This window comes from Macaca mulatta, chromosome 16 (genome assembly GCF_049350105.2).
Source record: "Macaca mulatta isolate MMU2019108-1 chromosome 16, T2T-MMU8v2.0, whole genome shotgun sequence".
In the NCBI taxonomy this organism is placed as follows: Eukaryota; Metazoa; Chordata; class Mammalia; order Primates; family Cercopithecidae; genus Macaca; species Macaca mulatta.
In genome coordinates, this window is record NC_133421.1 from 66,699,208 (window position 1) to 66,719,874 (window position 20,667).

General features: G+C 45.1%; 1 protein-coding gene and 2 long non-coding RNA genes across 52 annotated transcripts in view; 2 read left to right on the plus strand and 1 right to left on the minus strand.

Annotated features, from left to right (window-relative positions):
• The window catches only part of STAT3 (signal transducer and activator of transcription 3), an 85,726-nt gene that overhangs the window by 42,550 nt on the left and 22,509 nt on the right, over positions 1-20,667 (minus strand). The window lies entirely within an intron of this gene.
• On the plus strand, positions 8,222-10,294 carry LOC144335728 (uncharacterized). The gene is made up of 2 exons (XR_013406851.1): positions 8,222-9,201; positions 9,977-10,294. It is a non-coding gene; the product is annotated as an uncharacterized LOC144335728 (long non-coding RNA).
• On the plus strand, positions 15,410-17,780 carry LOC144335720 (uncharacterized). Its single transcript, XR_013406843.1, has 2 exons — positions 15,410-16,696; positions 17,274-17,780. It is a non-coding gene; the product is annotated as an uncharacterized LOC144335720 (long non-coding RNA).

The window sequence follows — 20,667 nt, forward strand, 5'->3', positions numbered from 1 at the left end:
TTGGGAGGCCGAGACGGGTGGATCACAAGGTCAGGAGATCGAGACCATCCTGGCTAACACGGTGAAACCCCGTCTCTACTAAAAAAATACAAAAAACTAGCCGGGCGAGGTGGCGGGCGCCTGTAGTCCCAGCTACTCGGGAGGCTGAGGCAGGAGAATGGTGTGAACCCGGGAGGCGGAGCTTGCAGTGAGCTGAGATCCGGCCACTGCACTCCAGCCTGGGCGACAGAGCGAGACTCTGTCTCAAAAAAAAATAAAATAAAATAAAATAAATAAACTCCAGTGTTTAAAATTAATTTTAAAAACAGACTTTATTTTTTGAGACAGGGTCTCTCTCTGTTACCCAGGTTAGAGTGCAGTGGCAAATACAGATCACTGTAACCTCCAACTCCTGGGCTCAAGCAATCCTCCTAACTCAGGGACCCGAGTAGCCAGGACTAGGGGCACAAGCCGCAGTGTTCAGCGAATTTTTTGTAGTTTTTGTAAAGACAAGGTCTCACTTTGTTGCCCAGACGGATCCTGAACTCCTGGCCTCAAGCGATCCTCCCACCTCAGCCTCCCAAAGTGCTGGGACTGCAGGCATGAGGCATCATGTCCAGCCAAAAATAGATTATTTAATTATTTGTCTTGGATACAAATGCAGAGGCATCACAGTCTACTCCCTAAAGATCCAAGTTACACCATAACACAGCATTCCACTATACCTGCTCCCTCACAGATTAACACTGGGGTCAGGCATGAATATTTGCATTTTCAAACTAACATATCCCAAAAACGTGTAAGTTACTGAAAATTATCTGATTCATTTCCAGTACATAACTAAGGATTTTTTGGTTGTTGCTGTTCTTATTTTTAGCTGGGGACAGAGGAGGGCTAGTAAGTAGTACAATAATTGTTCTTTCTTTTTTTTTTTTTGAGACGGAGTCTCGCTCAGTCGCCCAGGCTGGAGTGCAGTGGCGCGATCTCGGCTCACTGTAAGCTCCGCCTCCCGGGTTCATGCCATTCTCCTGCCTCAGCCTCCCAAGTAGCTGGGACTACAGGCGCCCGCCGCCACACCCGACTAATATTTTTTTTGTATTTTTAGTAGAGACGGGGTTTCACCGTGTTATCCAGGATGGTCTCGATCTCCTGACCTCGTGATCCACCCGCCTCGGCCTCCCAAAGTACTGGGATTACAGGCGTGAGCCACTGCGCCGGGCTTTTTTTTTTTTTTTTTTTTTTCCTTGAGATGAAGTCTCATACTGTCGCCTGGGCTGGAGTGCAGTGGCACTATCTCGGCTCACTGCAGCCCCCACCTCCCAGGTTCAAGCGATTCTCCTGCCTCAGCCTCCCGAGTAGCTGGGACTACAGGCATGCACCACCACACTCGGCTAATTTTTGTATTTTTGGTAGAGATGGGGTTTCACTATGTTGGCCAGGATGGTCTCGAACTCCTGACCTTGTGATCTGCCCGCATTGGCCTCCCAAACTGCTGGCATTACAAACCTAAGCCATCGCCCCGGGCCTGTTATTTCTTAAAACAGAAACCAGCTAGTAGTTTTTTCCATAAAATTAAAGCACCAGGCTGGGCACGGTGGCTAACACCTATAATCCGAGCACTTTGGGAGGCCGAGGTGGGCGGATCACAAGGTCAGGAGTTTGAGACCAGCCTGGCCAATATAGTGAAACCCCATCTCTACTAAAAATTCAAAAATCAGCCGGGTGTGGTGGTGGGCGCCTGTAGTCTCAGCTACTCAGGAGGCTGAGGCAGGAGAATCGTTTGAACCTGGGAAGCAGAAGTTGCAGTAAGCTGAGATCGTGCCATTGCACTCCAGCCTGGGCAAAAGAGAGAGACTCTGTCTCAAAAAAAAAAAAAAAAAGAATGACTGATTTTATGTTTTACTTCTTAGTCTAATCACCGTAGGTAATACTTTAATAGCTATTCCACATGGGGAAAAAAAAAGGATAACTTAAAGCCAAAGACGAGGTAGTATTTTCAAGGAGAGAATATGCAAATACTTCCACAGTCTTCTCCTTATAGGCTGCTTAGCTACAAACCATATTTAATTAACAGCAGTCACAGGAGACGACCAGCCAAAGTGTCTAGGAAAATCACTGCCAACCAGCTTTACTGTAACTGTTTTACTGGAAAAGACCTCAAAGAGCCCATGTTATTTCACAATTTCAATTTTGGTTTTTCAAATTACAAGTTAATCTAAAGCACTCCACTAAGTTCTAACTACATTACTTCATATCTATGGAATAATTCTAAGCCTGTGGGTTTTAAAAAACATTTTATTAGAAGGTCTAGAATTGGGCAACATTTCATTCAATGCCATAGAATAAATGTTCTCCCCAAGCCTGTGATTTAATAACTACTTCACTGAGACCCAGAACACACAAAAGATATTTGAGTAACAACTTGAGTGCTAAGTACCATTCTGGGTAGGAAGACATAAGGGAGAAGACAATTCATTACTCCATACAGGCTGCCTTAGGACATTATATGGGACTCAATTCAAAGCATTTACTCGGGTTAAGTCAGCAGATAGTAGATGTTACTGTACAAAGTCAAGGTGGGTGTAATCCTGTTTTCTATAACTGAAAAGAAAAAAATGAAACAGCAAGTCATCAAACTTTTTGGACTTTTCAAAACAGGAATTTCTCAGCCCCTTGGGGATAACCTACCAACAGCAAGTCATAAAACAAACAACTATTGTCTAATGGGGAACTTATTACTGTAAAGATGACTGAAAAAATCTGTCCAAAGTTACAGTTCTCATTTATATACCTGAATCTAATGAAACCAAAAGATATATTGAGAAACGCAGTCAAGACCACTTACAAAAGGGATTTACTACACAGCTTCATAAAACTTTTTAAAATTAAGACTTGTACTTCACATCCATGCACTAGCGAATTTACAACTAGGGTGAGGGAAGGTGGAAAGAGAGATGAAAATCAGGCTCATACAATAATCCAGAACAGAAAGTGATCTAAAGATAATTTCTGTTCCACTTTGCAATGTGTCACAAGATTTTCCTCTGGGTACCACCTATACTTTTATTATAAAGACATGCATTTTAAATAAGAGTATACCTGTGTTTTCTCTGCTGCCTACACTAACCTCTTCTTTGCTACCAGGAAAGGCCCAGTGATCAAGGCAACCAAAGTATAAAGTAATACAGAAGATTTCTTGCACTGAATTCTATAGGAACCAGTCCTTTTAAGAGGTATGTTTGAAAGATTATAAAATAATGTTCACTGTGGAAAATTTAGAAAAATATAAAAAAGAAAATAAAAGATAAAAACATCCATACCCCACTGTCCCACTATCCAGAATAAAAACTGACATGTTGCCAGGTGTGGTGGCCTGTGATCCCAGCACTTTGGGAGGCTGACGGGGGAGGATCACTTGAGGCCAAGAAGTCAAGGCTGCAGTGAGCTGTGATTGCACCACTGTACTCCAGCCTGGGTGACAGAGCGAGACCCTGTCTCCGAAAAAAAAAAAAAAAGAAAAAAAAATTGACATGTTTATGTAATTCCTTTGAATCTATTTCAGAATATGTGTGTGTGTATTTTTTTTACATTGGAGTAATAGCATTAATACAGCTTCGTATTCTTCTAAAGTTTATTGTGTAGTAAACATTTTTCTATGAAAAGAGTATTGTGTGTGTTTGTTCAAATAGAGAGGAGGTCTCGTTATGTTGCCCAAGCTGGTCTCAAACTCCTGGTCTCAAGTGAACCTTCTGTTATGGCCTCCCAAAGTGCTGGGATTACAGGTGTGAGCCACGGTACCTGGCCTGAAAAGAGATATTTTGTTGTTGTTGTTGTTGTTTGAGACAGAATCTCACTCTGTTGCCCAGGCTAGAGTGCAGTGGCATGATCTCAGCTCACTGCAACCTCCATCTCCTAAGTTCAAGTGATTCTCATGCCTCAGCCTCTGGAGTAGCTGGGATTACAGGTGTGCGCCACCATACCCGGCTAATTTTTGTATTTTTAGTGGAGACGGGGCTTCACCATGTTGGCCAGGCTGGTCTCAAACTCCTGACCTCAGGTGATCTGCCTGCCTCAGCCTCCCAAAGTGCTGGGATTACAGGTTTGAGCCACTGCGCCTGGCCTGAAAATAAATTTTTATTTAAAGTACACAAAAGAACTATTTTGTTTCTGCTGGTGTTTTCAATACAATCCTGCTAATCCCACTGAGGGCCACATAATTTATTTAGATTTGCAAACCCCAATTTATTTGTTCTCACCATACCATGTTCTAAAAATAATCTGAAGTATCTGCAAGTAGATTACGAAGGAAAAAAATGAGAAAAGTAAGAGAAAGCAATTCATGCTAGAGAAAAAACATTCAGTCTTCATAAAATTTTCACCACAGGATAAACAGCATAATGGATGACAGAGAATCCACATTTAAGTATTTTAGGCCAGGTGCGGTGGCTCACGCTTGTAATCCTTGGGAGGCCGAGGATGGTAGGTCACCTGAGGTCAGGAGTTCGAGACCAACCAGGCCAACATGGCAAAAGCCTGTCTCTACTAAAAATATAAAAATTAGCTGGACATGGTAATATACACCTGTAATCCCAGCTACTTGAGAGGCTGAGGCAGGAGAATCAGTTGACCCCACGAGGCAGAGGTTGCAGTGAGCCGAGATGGTGCTACTGCACTCTAGCCTGGGTGACAAGAGGGAAACTCCATCTCAAAAAATAAATTAATTAAATAAATAAATACTGTAGCTTTAAACTATTAAGAGTCATTCATAATTTAACCATTCATAATTACTCTGGACATTAAGAATGGAATTTCAAGTTTAAAAGATAACTCAGGGCCGGGCGCGGTGGCTCAAGCCTGTAATCCCAGCACTTTGGGAGGCCGAGACGGGCGGATCACGAGGTCAGGAGATCGAGACCATCCTGGCTAACACGGTAAAACCCCATCTCTACTAAAAAATACAAAAAAACTAGCCGGGCGAAGTGGCGGGCGCCTGTGGTCCCAGCTACTCGGGAGGCTGAGGCAGGAGAATGGCGTAAACCCGGGAGGCGGAGCTTGCAGTGAGCTGAGATCCGGCCACTGCACTCCAGCCTGGGCGACAGAGCCAGACTCAGTCTCAAAAAAAAAAAAAAAAAAGATAACTCAAAATAAGTACACTTATATAGTAAGCACATAACTTCATGGTTTTTTTTTTTTTTTTTTTTTTTTTTTTGGAGACGGAGTCTTGCTCTATCGCCCAGGCTGGAGTGCTGTGGCCAGATCTCAGCTCACTGCAAGCTCCGCCTCCCGGGTTTACGTCATTCTCCTGCCTCAGCCTCCCGAGTAGCTGGGACTACAGACGCCCGCCACCTCGCCCGGCTAGTTTTTTGTATTTTTTAGTAGAGACGGCGTTTCACCGTGTTAGCCAGGATGGTCTCGATCTCCTGATCTCGTGATCCACCCGTCTCGGCCTCCCAAAGTGCTGGGATTACAGGCTTGAGCCACCGCGCCCGGCCAACTTCATAGTTTTAAGTCCAAATAGTACCTTTATAAGATTTAAGACTAGATACTTGCAATAAAAAGTCTATATATAAATCTAGTTTTGATTTCCTAAAGAGACAAAATATTAACACTTGAGTGCCCAATCTGAAACAAATTACTATAATTACTGTAATGTTCAATTACACATAACAGGATTTGCTTTAAAGTTAAAAACCAATGAAGATCAAGCTTGTAAAAATGAACACCAAGCTATAAGAAAACTTGAATTATAGTTCCCTACTAATATGATAAAATTTGAATACATGAAAAAAGTAAAGTCCAGGCATGGTGGCTCATGCCTATAATCCTAGCACTTTGAGAGGCCAAGGTGGAAAAGGGATCACTTGAGCTCAGGAGTTCAAGACCAGCCTGGGCAACACAGTGAGACCTTGCCTCTACAAAAAGTTTTTTAAAAATTAGCCTGGCGCTGGGCACAGTGTCTCAGGCTTGTAATCCTAGCACTTTGGGAGGCCAAGGCGGGCGGATCATGAGGTCAGGAGATCGAGACCATCCTGGCTAACACGGTGAAACCCCGTCTCTACTAAAAATAAAAATTTTAAAAAATCAGCCAGCTGTGGTGGCATGCGCCTGTAGTCCCAGCAACTTGGGAGGGCAAGACAGGAGAATCACTTGAACCCGGGAGGCAGAGGTTGCAGTGAGCCGAGATCGTGCCATTGCACTCCAGCTTGGGCAACAGAGTGAGACTCAGTCTCAAAATAAATAAATTAATTAATTTAATTTAATTAAAATTAAAATAAAAAATTAGCCTGGCATGGTGGCCCATGCCTGCAGTCCCAGCAGTCCCATGGAGGCTGAGGCGGGAGGATCACTTGAGCCCAGCAGATTGAGGCTGCAGTGAGCTGTGATCATACCACTGCACTCCAGCCTGGGTGACAGAACTAAACCCCATCTCTAAAGAAGGAGCAAGAGCTTAACAAATCTAATTCCCTCTAAATTGAAAGTAAAAAACATGATTTGTCAATTACTAAGTGCACAGTTGATTGTTAAAGCTGCCTAAGAACAGGTCTGAGCTCTACAAAAACAAAAACTAAAACTAAAAAACCCATAAAACAGACCAAATTTGTGCATCAGATGACCTCCCCACTTGGGAACACTTCCACTTCCCCAACCAGACACACTCCTCTGTATCAGTGTGATATAAGGGAAAGGACACTGGAGACAGGGGGCTGGATGGGCCTGGGTGCAAAACCCTGCCTGCCATTTATCAGCTATTTGTCTTTGGGAATGGTATTTGACTACCAAATGGGATTTCTCTTCAGTAAAAAGGGAACTCTCCCTCCTTTGAAGAACCGTTTGTAAAGTTAAAATCAATAATGGCTGTACAGCATCCCTCCGTGCTGGTGCTGGTGCTGGTGCTGGTGCTGGTGCTGCTGGTGCTGCTGGTGCCAGATCCTCAGAGCTGCAGTTATTGTTCCTTTCCCCCAGGGTCTCCCTTTCATGGACACTTCTTTTCTTTTCTTTTCTTTTTTTTTTTTTTGAGATGGAGTCTTGCTCTGTTGCCCAGGCTGGAATGCAGTGGCATGATCTCAGCTCACTGCAAGCTCTGCCTCCCGGGTTCATGCCACTCTCCTGCCTCAGCCTCCCGAGTGGCTGGGACTACAGGCGCCTGCTACCACGTCCGGCTAATTTTTTTTGTATTTTTAGTAGAGACGGAGTTTCACCGTGTTAGCCAGGATGGTCTCGATCTCCTGACCTCGTGATCTGTCTGCCTCGGCCTCCCAAAGTGCTGGGATTACAGGCGTGAGCCATTGCACTGGCCAGACATTTCTTATCTTAACCCATTTCCTCAATGCCCTGGAAAGCAGGTTAATCCATCCGATTCACTAGGGGTTAAGTGTGATAATCACCAATCAGCTTTCCCTGCTAAGTAAAATACATGCATTTCAATGCACACTCTTATCATATCTGGAGGGAAGGAGTTAGTGATCCTGTGGTTTGGCATGTTAATTTAAGGAGAGAAGGGAGGTCAGGAGAGCTGGGTGGTGACCTGATCAAATATCTCCATGCATATTTCACCTAGGATGGCTCTAGGTCCTAAAGAGAGTAAAAGGTGAAAACACTAAGTGATATTCAAAACAAAAGAAAAAGATGAAAAATAAGAACCTTGGTTAAAGAGCAGTCGAAATAAGTAATGATTATAGCTAAAATTTATATAGCACTTTTTACCAGAGGCCAGGTGCTGTTTTAAACACTTGACATATTTATTTGCTCATTTCATACTTGTAACAACCCTCTCAGACAGATACTATTTTTATCCCACTTTACAGAGGAGAAACTGAGGCACAGAATTTTACGTGATTTATCCAAAGTCACAACACAGGTAGTGGTAGTAAAGGCATGGAGCTAGAATCCTAACGCAGTCTGTTTTCAGAATGTCTGTTCTTCACCACTACAGGAGTCTTGTTTTTTCTTTTTTTTAAATTACAGATGGCATCTTGCCATCTTGCCCAGGCTGGTCTCGAACTCCTAGTCTCAAGCGATCCTCCAGCCTCAGCCTCCCGACCTCAGGTGATCTGCCTGCCTCAGCCTCCCAAAGTGCTGGGATTATAGATGTGAGCCACCATATCCAGCTACTACAGAAGTATTAGAAAGTGGGAATTGGCCAGGCGCAGTGGCTCACTCCTGTAATCCCAGCACTTTAGGAGGCTGAGGCAGGCAGATCACCTGAGGTCGGGAGTTTGAGACCAGCCTGGCCAACATGGAGAAACCCTATCTCTACTAAAAATAGAAAATTAGCCGGCCATGGTGGCACATGCATGTAATCCCAGCTACTCAGGAGGCTAAGGCAGGAGAATTGCTTGACCCTGGGAGGCAGAGGTTGCAGTGAGCCAAGATTGCGTCACTGCATTCTAGCCTAGGCAATAAGAGCGAAACTCTGTCTCAAAAAAAATTAAAAAAAAAAAAGGGAACATTAGTTGATTTTTAAGTAACCCACAAACCAAACACTGTAACTAGCCAATGTGATCTTATGGTATTTTAATAGACATACTAGTACTTGGATTTTGAAGGATCTAGTAGTCTAGCTATAACAGACCCCCATCTGGATGCTATTCTAATTCCGTGTATCAAAATTGAAATGGAACACTAAAAAAACCAAACACATCCAGGGAGGAGCAACCAGGGTGTGAGGAGTTGAAGACCTTGAACATTTTGCCCAGCAAGAAGATGCAGGCAGCAGGAGTGAAGTTAGGAGAGAAAAACATGAATTACAGAAGAGTGGCCCCTCAAATACCTGGAAATCTGTACAAGAAAGGATAAATCACTCTAGGACTAGAACCTGTCTCCTCATAATATCTTCTTCCAAATTCTTCCCCGTGAAGTAATTGCTTCTGTCTACAGAGGTCTCCATGCTGGCTGATACTAAAAAATATATACAGCAAGAAAGATGCTTGGGAACCAAACCAGTGCCAAATTGGAACCTCTGAGAGTGGGACCAGGTTTCAAATTTTAAAAGCTACTGCTGGGCACGGTGGCTCACGCCTGTAATCCCAGCACTCCTAGACCTAGGCAGGTGGATCACCTGAGGTCAGGAGTTCAAGACTAGCCTGGCCAACATGGTGAAACCCCATCTCTACTAAAAAAATATTAAAAAATTAGCTGAGCATGGTGGTGGATGCCTGTAATTCCAGCTACTTGGAAGGCTGAGGCAGGAGAATCTCTTGAACCCGGGAGGTGGAGGTTGCAGTGAGCTGAGATTGCGCCATTGCACTCCAGCCTGGGCAACAAGAGCAAAACTCTTGTCAAAAAAAAAAAAAACAAACTCCTCAGATGATGCTAATATGAGGCCAAGGAATAATAATACATTTATTCATGATCATAAATAAATATAACAAGAACCTCGAAATCAGAGCAGAGATCAGGGCTCAACTCTGAATACACCTTAGAATCACCTGAGGAGCTCTGCAAAGCCAGATGCCAGTTTTAGCCCAGAACTAGCAAACAATAATCTCCAGGGTTCTAATGAAGCGGTACACTGTAGAACAAGGAGACCACAGCAGGAGAGGAGGCTGGAGAAGGCTCTCCTGTCAAGATATCTGAACTTTCTTCCAAGGGCAATGGGGTAAGTCTTTGAAATGCTTTAAACAGTGATAGTTTGATTTCCATTTCAAAAAGATCCCTCAGGCTGCAATAATCCTGGTGGGAGGTGATGGCCGCCCAATTTAGGTAGCAGCATTAGAAGTGTTTTGAGGCGGACATCCATATTCTGTGACATTAAAGAGCTAGGGGCCAGGCGCGGTGGCTTAAGCCTGTAATCCCAGCACTTTGGGAGGCCGAGACGGGCGGATCACAAGGTCAGGAGATCGAGACCATCCTGGCGAACACAGTGAAACCCCGTCTCTACTAACAAAAATACAAAAAAACTAGCCGGGCGTGGTGGCGGGCGCCTGTAGTCCCAGCTACTCGGGAGGCTGAGGCAGGAGAATGGTGTAAACCTGGGAGGCGGAGATCCGGCTTGCAGTGAGCTGAGATCCGGCCACTGCACTCCAGCCTGGATGACAGAGCGAGACTCCGTCTCAAAAAAAAAAAAAAAGAGCTACATGTGACGGGACTGGGTGACTGATTGAAGGGCAAAGGTGACTCAGAGAAAGGGAGGAGTAAGTGACAACCTCCCAGGTTCCTGTGGCATTTGGCATTCAAATGGAGGTCACATGCTCAGCATGGTAAATTTCATGGCAGGAGTGCCAACACTGAGAGGGCAATCGGGCCACATGGTCTCTAAAAACTGTTTGGTCTATAAATTACTATCAGGCTCGATTCCCTCAAGACATTACAGCTGCAGCAACCCAAGAATAAGTGCTGTAGTAAAATAAAGTAGATATTTAACCAAGAAGGGTTCAGGGTTTGTCCTCCAGCTGACTGGTAAAACCTGCCATCCCCTCAGGAAAAGAGGCAGAAGCAAGAGAAAAATCAGGCAGAAACATCAGAGCCAAAATGCATAGGGGGCCACAGCACAGCAAGAGCTGTTAACTGTCTCCCAACGTCTGTGTGCTTCCCTCCAGGCCATTTTCCATACTGTGTAGAATGACCTTTTCAAGACACAAACTTGATCTTGCCACTCCCCTACTTAAAACTCCCCTGATGACTACTCTGTTCTTAGGCTAAAAAACAGGATTTGTTCTCTTAAGGCAGAATAGCATGGATTTGAATTCTGGTTCCACCACTTAGATCACTTAGCGTGTAGCTAGTGCCAGTTATTTTATCCTCTTTGTGCCTTAATTTCCTCATCTGTAGAAAGGAGAGAAAACAGTGCTTACCTCACAGGGTTGCTGCACAAATTCATCGAGCTAATGTACACATAGCACTTAGGAGCCCACTAGCATGCAGCATGTGAGTGTTTGTACTCATTACTAGCATGACCGATGTCCTGGCTGGCTCTGCCCCTCTTGTATGGCTGGTACCAGCTGGTGGCTAAGTTCCTGGCACTCTGCTTCTTCTTCAGGTCCTCAAAAACACCAAGCTCCTGCCTGCCACTGGCCCTCACAAACGCCTTCCTTCTATCACCATCACCATGACTTGCACCCAAGTATTGTGACTCCTTAACTTGGACTCCTAACCACTATGCTGGACTGAAAGCCCCATGAAGACAAGAAGAGTCTTGGCTTTTGCTCACTGGTGTGTCCTATCCCGAACCCTGGCATCCAGCATAGTGTCTGGCTCATAATACATGCTGAAAAAATAGGTATTGAATGAATGAACCACTGGAGTGAATTACAACTAAACTGTGTAGCCAGGTTCTCCCAAGTGAAGACACTGCACCCAGTTAGGAAATATTCTGAGCAATAGGCCAACTCTTTCAGTTTTGCTGTTTGAAAAATTCAAGAATGATCAAGAATCACTGATTCAAGAATAATCCTTCAGTGACTTTTCAATAAGAGTAAAATCACAGCACTCCCCAGCTCAAAAACACACACTAACATCTCATTGTCCAATGCAAAATCTTTACCCTTGTCTCAGGCTCTCTAACTACTCAGCCAACTTTAGCCCCTTCCAGTTCCTCTCTCCAGCCTACAGATGACTTTCTTCTTTTGAAACAGGGTCTTGCTCTGTTACCCAGGCTGCAGTGCAATAGTATGATCACAGCTCACTGCAGCCTCAACCTCCTGGGCTCAAGCAATCCTCCCACCTCAGCCTCCTGAGTAACTGGGACTACAGGCACATGCCACCATGTCTGAATAATTTTTTTTTTTCTCTTTTTTTTTTTTTGGTAGAGACTCAGTGTCACCATGTTGCCCAGGATGGTCTCGAACTCCCGGGCTCAAGTTGTCCTCCTACCTCAGCCTCCCAAAGTGCTGGGATTATAGGCATGAGCCATGGTACCCAGCCTCCAGGTGACTTTCATAAGTGCTGTCTTCCTTCAAGTCAACTTATCTCCTCCTTGCCCACCACCCACAGACTTTGTTCCTTTTTCATGTTTGTTCTTGCCTAAAATGCTTTTTCCTCTGGGTGGCATTATCCGTCCCTTTCCTGTGTCTGTTAGACAGGCTCTCCCTAACTCCACCCCTAGTCCCATGACTGCTTTCACTCTGAATGCCCACAGTACATATACATATGCATCTGAGGCTCTTTCCTATCGGCTTTGATTCTACCTCCTTCATTTGAGGAGCAGCTCTCTGCTGGCAACCACGTACCACCCTGATTTAGAACTTCCCACAGGCTAACTTAAGACACCGAATAAACACACACATAAACACCACCTCTCATTACAGAAATCTCTACTGAACAGATGATGGCCACGCTGCTGAAAAGCATGGCATCAACATGACAAATGCATCCTGAACGATCAGCTCTAGGCTATAGGTTTGGTTGTCTTGAATTTCAAGTTTGGAGAGAAGCAAAGTATTTTTCTAATAAATTGTGAATGCTGAGGAATTCACCTTCATAGGAGTCAAACAGGCTGCCAAACTTTTCAAAAAAGAAACAGTGGTAGGTTGAGCAAGCACATTGTCATGTCAGATTTTCCAGGCTCGAGGGCCACTGAAGGGAGAAGGGCAAGTAGCTGGAAAAAACCTGTGGGTACTGTTATCTTTGGCCAAAGCCCAAATAGAAGAATCACAAAAATATCCACTGATCTAAAATGTTATGTAAGTCATTAACATTCATCTAAGAGAGGCAACTGAAATAAAGCAGATAAAGAGAACGTAAGCCATTCTCCTGCCTCAGCCTCCCAAGTAGCTGGATTACAGGTGCCCGCCACCATACCTGGCTAATTTTTATATTTTTGTAGAGATACAGTTTCACCATTTTGGCCAGGTTGGTCTCAAGTGATCTGCCTGCCTTGGCCTCCCGAAGTGTTGGTATTACAGGCGTGAGTCACTGAGCCTGGCCAAGAATTTAAATTTCTGAGTCTCAAAGTCATAAATCTATAACAGCTCAATGCTTACCTCAATACTTACTGGAGAGAAGGAAGATTCTTTTCTCAAATTTATTCAGGTCACTTTCCCTATACGAGATACTAAGGTGGTCCTGGTCACTTACATGGAACAATATACCTGGGGCTGACGATGCTTGAATATATAGAAGTCGTTCAGTCAAACGAACTATGAACTTTTGAGGCAGAACCTCAAATTCAGAAGGCATTTGTGGTGGTTGAATAACATGGCCCTAAATTCTCTCATTACGCCCCACCCTCTGAGAGGAGGGGGTCTTTGTTCCTTTCCTTTCAATCTAGCTAAGTCCATAACTGCTCCAACCAATAGAGTATGCTGAAAGTAGCGAGATGTCATTTCCAACTGATTTCATTGGAAGGCTCATTCTCCAGAATGAGCCACATTCTGTGAGAAACCCAAGGCAGAAGGGGAGGCCACAAGTAGGCACGTGGTCTACAGTCTCAGCTGAAATCAGCCTTTGAATCATCACAGCCCAGACATCAGATATAGGAGTGAAGAAAATTCCAGATGATTATTGCCTCCAGCCCGTTGAGTCTTCTCAGCTGAGGCCTCAGACATTACAAAGACAACCATCCCTGCTGTACATATCTAAATTCCTGCCCATGGCATCTTTTAACATAGTCAAATGATTGCTGCTTTAGGCCACTAAGTCTGAGCTGGTCTATTGCATTCGGCGACTAGAACATTTTTACTAACATAGTGATTGAATGTAGACTTCATAATGAAAGAGTCCAATTTCCATAAGAAAAATATTCATAATTTTAAAGGAAAAGGCTTTGCTGTTAAAGTTTTTTGTTTTTTGTTTTTTTTTTTGAGACGGAGTCTTGCTCTGTCACCCAGGCTGGAGTACAGTGGCGTGATCTTGGCTCACTGCAACCTCCACCTTCTGGGTTCAAGTGATTCTCCTGCCTCAACCTCCCGAGTAGCTGGGACTACAGGTGCCCACCACAATGCCTGCCTAATTTTTGTATTTTTAGTAGAGACGGAATTTCACCATATTGGCCAGGCTGGTCTCGAACTCCTGACCTTGAGATCTGCCCACCTCAGTCTCCCAAAGTGCTGGGATTACAGGCATGAGCCACCATGCCCGGCCTGTTAAAGCTATTTTAATAGTAAACTTCTTTTCTCCCTGCACTCACTTTCTAAATTATTCAGCCTCACTTTCTTTCAAAACAATGTCTATACAACGACAATTCTCAAATTTACGTCTCTAGCCCCATCTGCTAATATGAACATCAGACACCTATAGCCAACGGCCTCTTCAATATCTTCACCTGGATATGTAAAATGCATGTCAAACTTAATGTATCCAAAGCCAACCCCCTCACTAAAAACCTCGCCCAGCTGGCTTCTCCTCCAATCTCCCCATTCTAGCAAGTGATAACTCCATTCCTGCACATGCTTAGGCTAAAAACCTTGAAATAAGCCTTAACTTCAACTCCAGTCTCTCTCTCTCTTCCTCCCCCTCCTCCTTCCCTTCCTCCTGCCACACCTAATCCATTAACAAATCCGGTTGGTTCTATCTTCAAAATATATCTGGAAGTGACCAGGCATAATGGCTCAGGCCTATAATCCCAGCACTTTAGGAGGCTGAGGCGGGTGGACCACTTGAGCTCAGGAGTTTGAGACCAGCCTAGGCAACATGGCAAAACCCTGTCTCTACAAAATACACAAAAATTAGCTGGGTATGGTGGCGCAAGCCTGCCATCCCAGCTACTTGGGAGGCCGAGGTGGGGGTATCGCTTGAGCCCAGGAGGCGGAGGTTGCGGTGAGCTGAGACAGGACCACTGCACTCCAGCCTGGGCGACAGTGAGATAATGTCTCAAAAAAAAGGAAGGTGAGCCCTTCTCACAACCTCCCACTGGTGCAACCTTAATCTAGACCACCAGCATCTCTTACCTAGACAGCTGGACTAGGCTAACTGGCCTGGATGCTTTCATCCTTGTTCCTCTACTTTCTATTCTCCACATTGCAGATCCTTTCAAAATAATAGTCCTGGCTGGCACAGTGGCTCAAACCTGCCATCCCAGCACTTTGGGAGGCCGAGGCAGGCAGATAACTTGAGGTCAGGGGTTTGAGACCAGCCTGGCCAACAAGGTGAAATTCCGTTTCTATTAAAAATACAAAAATTAGCCGGGTGTAGTGGCGGGCACCTGTAATCCCACCTACTCAGGAGGCTGAGGCAGGAGAGGTCGCTTGAACCGAGGAGGCGGAGGTTGTAGTGAGCTGAGATTGCACCACTGCACTCTAGCCTGAGTGACACAGCAAGACTCCATCTCAAAAAACATAAAAATAAATAAAAAATAAAATAAAAATAAAAACAAAAATTCACCAGGCGTGGTGACCCAAGCCTGTAATCCCAGCTACTCGGGAGGCTGAGGCAGGAGAATAGCTTGAACCCAGGAGGTATTTGTTACAATGAGCCAAGACTGCACCACTGCACTTCAGCCTCGGCGACAGAGCAAGATTTTGTCTAAAAAAAAAAAAAAAAAAAACAGAGTCAGATTATTTCATTCTCCTGCTCAAAACCCACTCAGGAAAAAATCCAAAGTCCTACCACGGCCCACCAGGCAATCCATTTTGCCCCAGATGCCTCTCTTTGCCTCCTTCCCTACAGCTCTCCCCTTGCTCACAGCTGTCCTCTCTCTGCTCCTGGAAAACACCTTGCCCATTTCTGCCCTAGGACTCCTCTCCACCAATAGGCTCTTTCCCTAGATATCTCCATGGCTTGCTCCCTCACTTCGTTCAGGTCTCTGCACAATGTCCCTTGACACCCCTCTATCTAAAACAGCAACATCTCCCCTGCTGAATTATCCTTTACAGTACTCATTACCCTCCACTGTTCATATGTTTCTTTTTTCATGTATCTCCTTCCACTGTGATCAGCTAGGAACTTAAGCCCCATAAGAACAAAGACATTCTTCAGTTCACTGCTATTTCCCCAGCAACTACAGAATGCTCAAATATTTGAATAAATGAATGAAAATTCAATACGTTTTTCAAAAATCTGGAACACACTTTTAGCACAGAAAAAACTGAAGTACCATAAGAGGCTAATTAACTTCATATAGCAGCATAAACTGCCCTTCCTTAAGTAGGAGACAATAGGTACAATAATGCATGCAAATGTGAGTGGTAAAGCAAACATACAAAGTTTCCCAATAGAAGAGTTTAAATTAAAATCTAAACTTCCAGCCAGGGGCAGCAGTGCACGTCTGTAGTCTCAGCTACTCAGGAGGCTGAAGCAGGAAGATCACTTGAGCCCAGGAATTCGAGGTCAGCCTGGGTAACATACGAAGACCCCATGTCTAAAAACATAAAAATAAAAATCTAACCCTCAAAGGAAAAAAAAAATTAAACAAAAGGCATTTCCTATAAACTGTTGCAGAATTGTTTTTCTTGAACTGCAATAATGAGACTTTAGCACTCTGTTGTCCTCTAAAAGAGATTATTTCACGACATGTGCCCATTGGTAGTATCTGAGAATCTAAGAAAGTAGATCACACTAAATATTGATATGCAGATACTAAAATCATACAACCACTTGGATGAGTAGGTTTGAGATATTCCCAAAGTGACAGGGTTTTTTTTTTTGTTTTTGTTTTTGTTTTTTTTTGGAGACAAGGTCTCGCCCTGTCGCCCAGGCTGGAATGCAGTGGTGCAATCTCAGCTCACTGCAACCTCTGCTTCCTGAGTTCAAGCAATTCTCCCGCCTCAGCCTCCCTGGTAGCTGGGACTGCAGGCATGCGCCACCACACCTGGCTAATTTTTGAATTTTTAGTAGAGACAGGGTTTCTCCATGTTAGCCAGGTTGATCTCAAATTCCTGGCCTCAAGTGCTCTGCCTGCCTCAGTCTCCCATTGCGATCAGCCTATTTTTTTGTTTGTTTGTCTGTTTTTTACTTTTATTTTAGGTTTGGGGTTACATGTGCAGGTTTATTATATAGGTAAACTTGTGTCAGAGGGGTTTGTTGTATAGCTTATTTCATCACCCAGGTATTAAGCCCAATATCCAATAGTTATCTGTTCTGTTCCTCTCCCTCCTCCCACTCTCTAATCTCACGTAGACCCCAGTATCTGTTGTTCCCTTCTTTGTGTTCATAAGTCCTTATCATTTAGCTCCCACTTATTAAGTGAGAACATGCGGTCTTTGGTTTTCTGTTCCTACGTTACTTTGCTAAGGATAATAGCCTCCAGCTCCATCCATGTTCCTGCAAAAACATGATCTCAGCCGGGTGCGGTGGCTCACACCAGTAAATCCCAGCACTTTGGAAGGCCGAGGCAGGTGGATCACGAGGTCAGGAGTTCAAGACCAGCCTGCCCGACACGGTGAAACCCCGTCTCTACTAAAAATACAAACATTAGCCAGGTATGGTGGAGGGCACCTGTAATCCCAGCTACTCAGGAGGCTGTGGCAGAGAGTTGCTTGAACCTGGGAGGCAGAGGTTGCAGTGAGTTGAAATCGCACCACCTGCATTCCAACCTGGGCAATAGGGCAAGACTCCATCTCAAAAACAAACAAACAAACAACAACAACAACAAAAACATGATCTCATTGTATTTTATGGCTGCATAGTATTCCACAGTGTATGTACCACATTTTCTTTATCCAGTCTGTCACTGATGGGCATGTAGGTTGATTCCGTGTCTTTTCTATTGTGAATAGTGCTGCAAGTAAATCTCTTTAAATAGCAAATCTACTGCCTGCTTTTCAATGTTTTATCCTCAAGAACTTGGGCTACAACTCAATAACAAAAAGCAGCTTTGTTGTTGTTGTTGTTGTTTTTAATTTGGTTTCATTTTTTTTTGTTTTGTTTTGTTTCTAAGAGACAGGGTCTCACTCTGTGGCCCAGGCTGGAGTGCAGTGGCAGGATCATTGCTCACCATAACCTCAAACTATCAAATTCCTGGGCCTAAGTGATCCTCCCACCTCAGCCTCCTGAGTAACTAGGACTACAGGTACATGCCCAAACCCAGCTAATTAAAAAAAAATTGTTTTGGCCGGCGCAGTGGCTCACGCCTGTAATCCCAGCACTTTGGGAGGACGAGGCGGGCGGATCACGAGGACAGGAGATTGAGACCATCCTGGCTAACACAGTGAAACCCCGTCTCTACTAAAAATACAAAAAATTAGCCAGGCGTGGTGGCAGGCACCTGTAGTCCCAGCTACTAGGGAGGCTGAGGCAGGAGAATGGCGTGAACCCAGGAGGCGGAGCTTGCAGTGAGCCGAGATCATGCCACTGCACTCCAGCCCGGGCGACAGAGTGAGACTCCGTCTCAAAGAAAAAAAAAATTTTTTTTTTAGTGATGAGGTCTCACTATGTTGCCCAGGCTGGTCTCAAATTCCTGGACTCAAGCGATCCTCCTGCCTCAACCTCCCAAAACATTGGGATTATACAGATGTAAGTCACTGCACCTTGGCCATGTATTGGTTTTTGTTGTTTTTGTTTTGTTTTGTTTTTTGAGACACAGTCTTGCTCAGTCACACAGACTAGAGTGCGGGGCGCGATCTCGGCTCACTGTAACCTCCACCACTTGGTTCAAGCGATTCCCCTGCCTCAGCCTCCTGAGTAGCTGGAATTACAGGCGCCCACCACCATGCCCAGCTAACTTTAGTATTTTTAGTAGAGATGGGGTTTCGCCATGTTCAGCTGGCCTCAAGTGATCCACCCACCTTGGCCTCCCAAAGTGCTGGGATTACAGGCAAGAGCCACCACACTGGGCCTTTTTTTTTTTTTTTTCCTTTGGACAGAGTCTTGCTCTGTTGCCCAGGCTAGAGTACAGTGGCACTATCTCGGCTCAGCTCACTGCAAGCCCCGCCTCCTGGGTTCAAGCAATTCTCCTGCCTCAGGCTCCCAAGTAGCTGGGATTACAGGTGCCTGCCACCATGCCCAGCTAATTTTTGTAATTTAGCAGAGACAGGGTTTCACCATATTGGCCAGGCTGTTCTCAAATTCCTGACCTTGGGTGATCTGCCAGCCTCGGCCTCCCAAAGTGCTGGGATTACAGGCGTGAGCCACCACGCCCAGCCATCTTCTCATTTCTTTGGTGAGATTATGTTTGGTTTTTGCTTCTGAAGATTTCCCTGTTTTTCTTTTTTTGTTTTTTGTGGTTTTTTTTTTTTTCTTGAGAGACAGAATCTTGCTCTGTCGCCCAGGCGGGAGCGCAGTGGCGCGATCTCAGCTCACTGCAACCTCTGCCTCCCAAGTTCAAGCGTGTATCACCTACCACCACACCCAGATACTTTTTATTTTTTTTATAGAGGCGGGGCTTCACTATGTATTGGCCAGACTGGTCTCAAATTCCTGACCTCAGGTGATCCGCCCACCTCGGCCTCCCAAAATTCTGGGATTACAGGCGTGAGCCACCGCACCGGGCCTCCCTGTTTTTCTTAAAAGCCCAGTTTATCCAGCATTTCTAGGTGTTTTGTACAAAAGAGTTTTCAGGGCATCTAGCCTAACATAGAGCAGAAACAGAAGTCAGAATGAGTCAAGTAACAGTATTTGAGAAAACTTTAGAGGTAGAACCAACAAGACTTGCTAAGGCTTTGAATGAAAGCAGAGATAAGACAGAACAGGGGATTTAAGGATGATTCCTAGATTTCTGGCTTGCAAAAAGGAGCAGATGGTGGTCTACCATTTATTTAGATGGGGAAGTCAGACAGGGAGAGAGGCACAAACTTGTGGAGAGAAAAGTTTTAAGAGTTATATTTTGGGCAAGATAGACAGGAGACAACTACAAGTTACCTAAGGGAAGATGTCAAGTCTGCAGCAGGATGCAGGAGCTGGGAGCCCAGAGTGGCTGGGCTGCAGGGCCACACTTGGTAGTCATCACAGTGGCTAAAGCATCTTCATAGTAAAAGCCAAAATAGGTGGCATACGGTGGCTCAAGCCTATAATCCCAGCACCTTGGGAGGCTAAGGCGGGTGGATCACCTGAGGTTGAGAGTTTGAGACCAACCTGACCAACATGCAGAAACCCCGTCTCTACTAAAAATACAAAATTAGCCAGGTGTGATGGCACATGCCTGTAATCCCAGCTACTCGGGAGGCTGAGGCAGGAGAATCACTTGAATCCGGAGGCGGAGGTTGTGGTGAGCAGAGATTATGCCACTGCACTCCAGTCTGGGCAACAGGAGCAAAACTCTGTCTCAAAAAAAAAAAAAGGCCGGGCGCGGTGGCTCAAGCCTGTAATCCCAGCACTTTGGGAGGCTGAGACGGGCGGATCACGAGGTCAGGAGATCGAGACCATCCTGGCGAACACGGTGAAACCCCGTCTCTACTAAAAAAATACAAAAAACTAGCCAGGCGAGGTGGCGGGCGCCTGTAGTCCCAGCTACACAGGAGGCTGAGGCAGGAGAATGGCGTTAACCCGGGAGGCGGAGCTTGCAGTGAGCTGAGATCCGGCCACTGCGCTCCAGCCCCGGCGACAGAGCGAGACTCCGTCTCAAAAAAAAAAAAAAAAAAATTGAGGCCAGACACGGTGGCTCACGCCTGTAATCCTAACACTTTGGAAGGCCAAGGCAGGTAGACAGCCTGAGCTCAGGAGTTTAAGATCAGCCTGGGTAACCCAGTCTCTACTAAAATACAAAACAATTAGCCAAACATGGTGGTGTGCACCTGTAATCCCAGCTACTTGGGAGGCTGAGGCAGGAGAATCACTTGAACCTGGGAGGTAGAGGCTGCAGCGAGCCAAGATCACGCCACTGTACTCCAGCCTGGGCGACAGAGCAAAACTCCGTCTCAAAAAAAAAAAATGAGACTG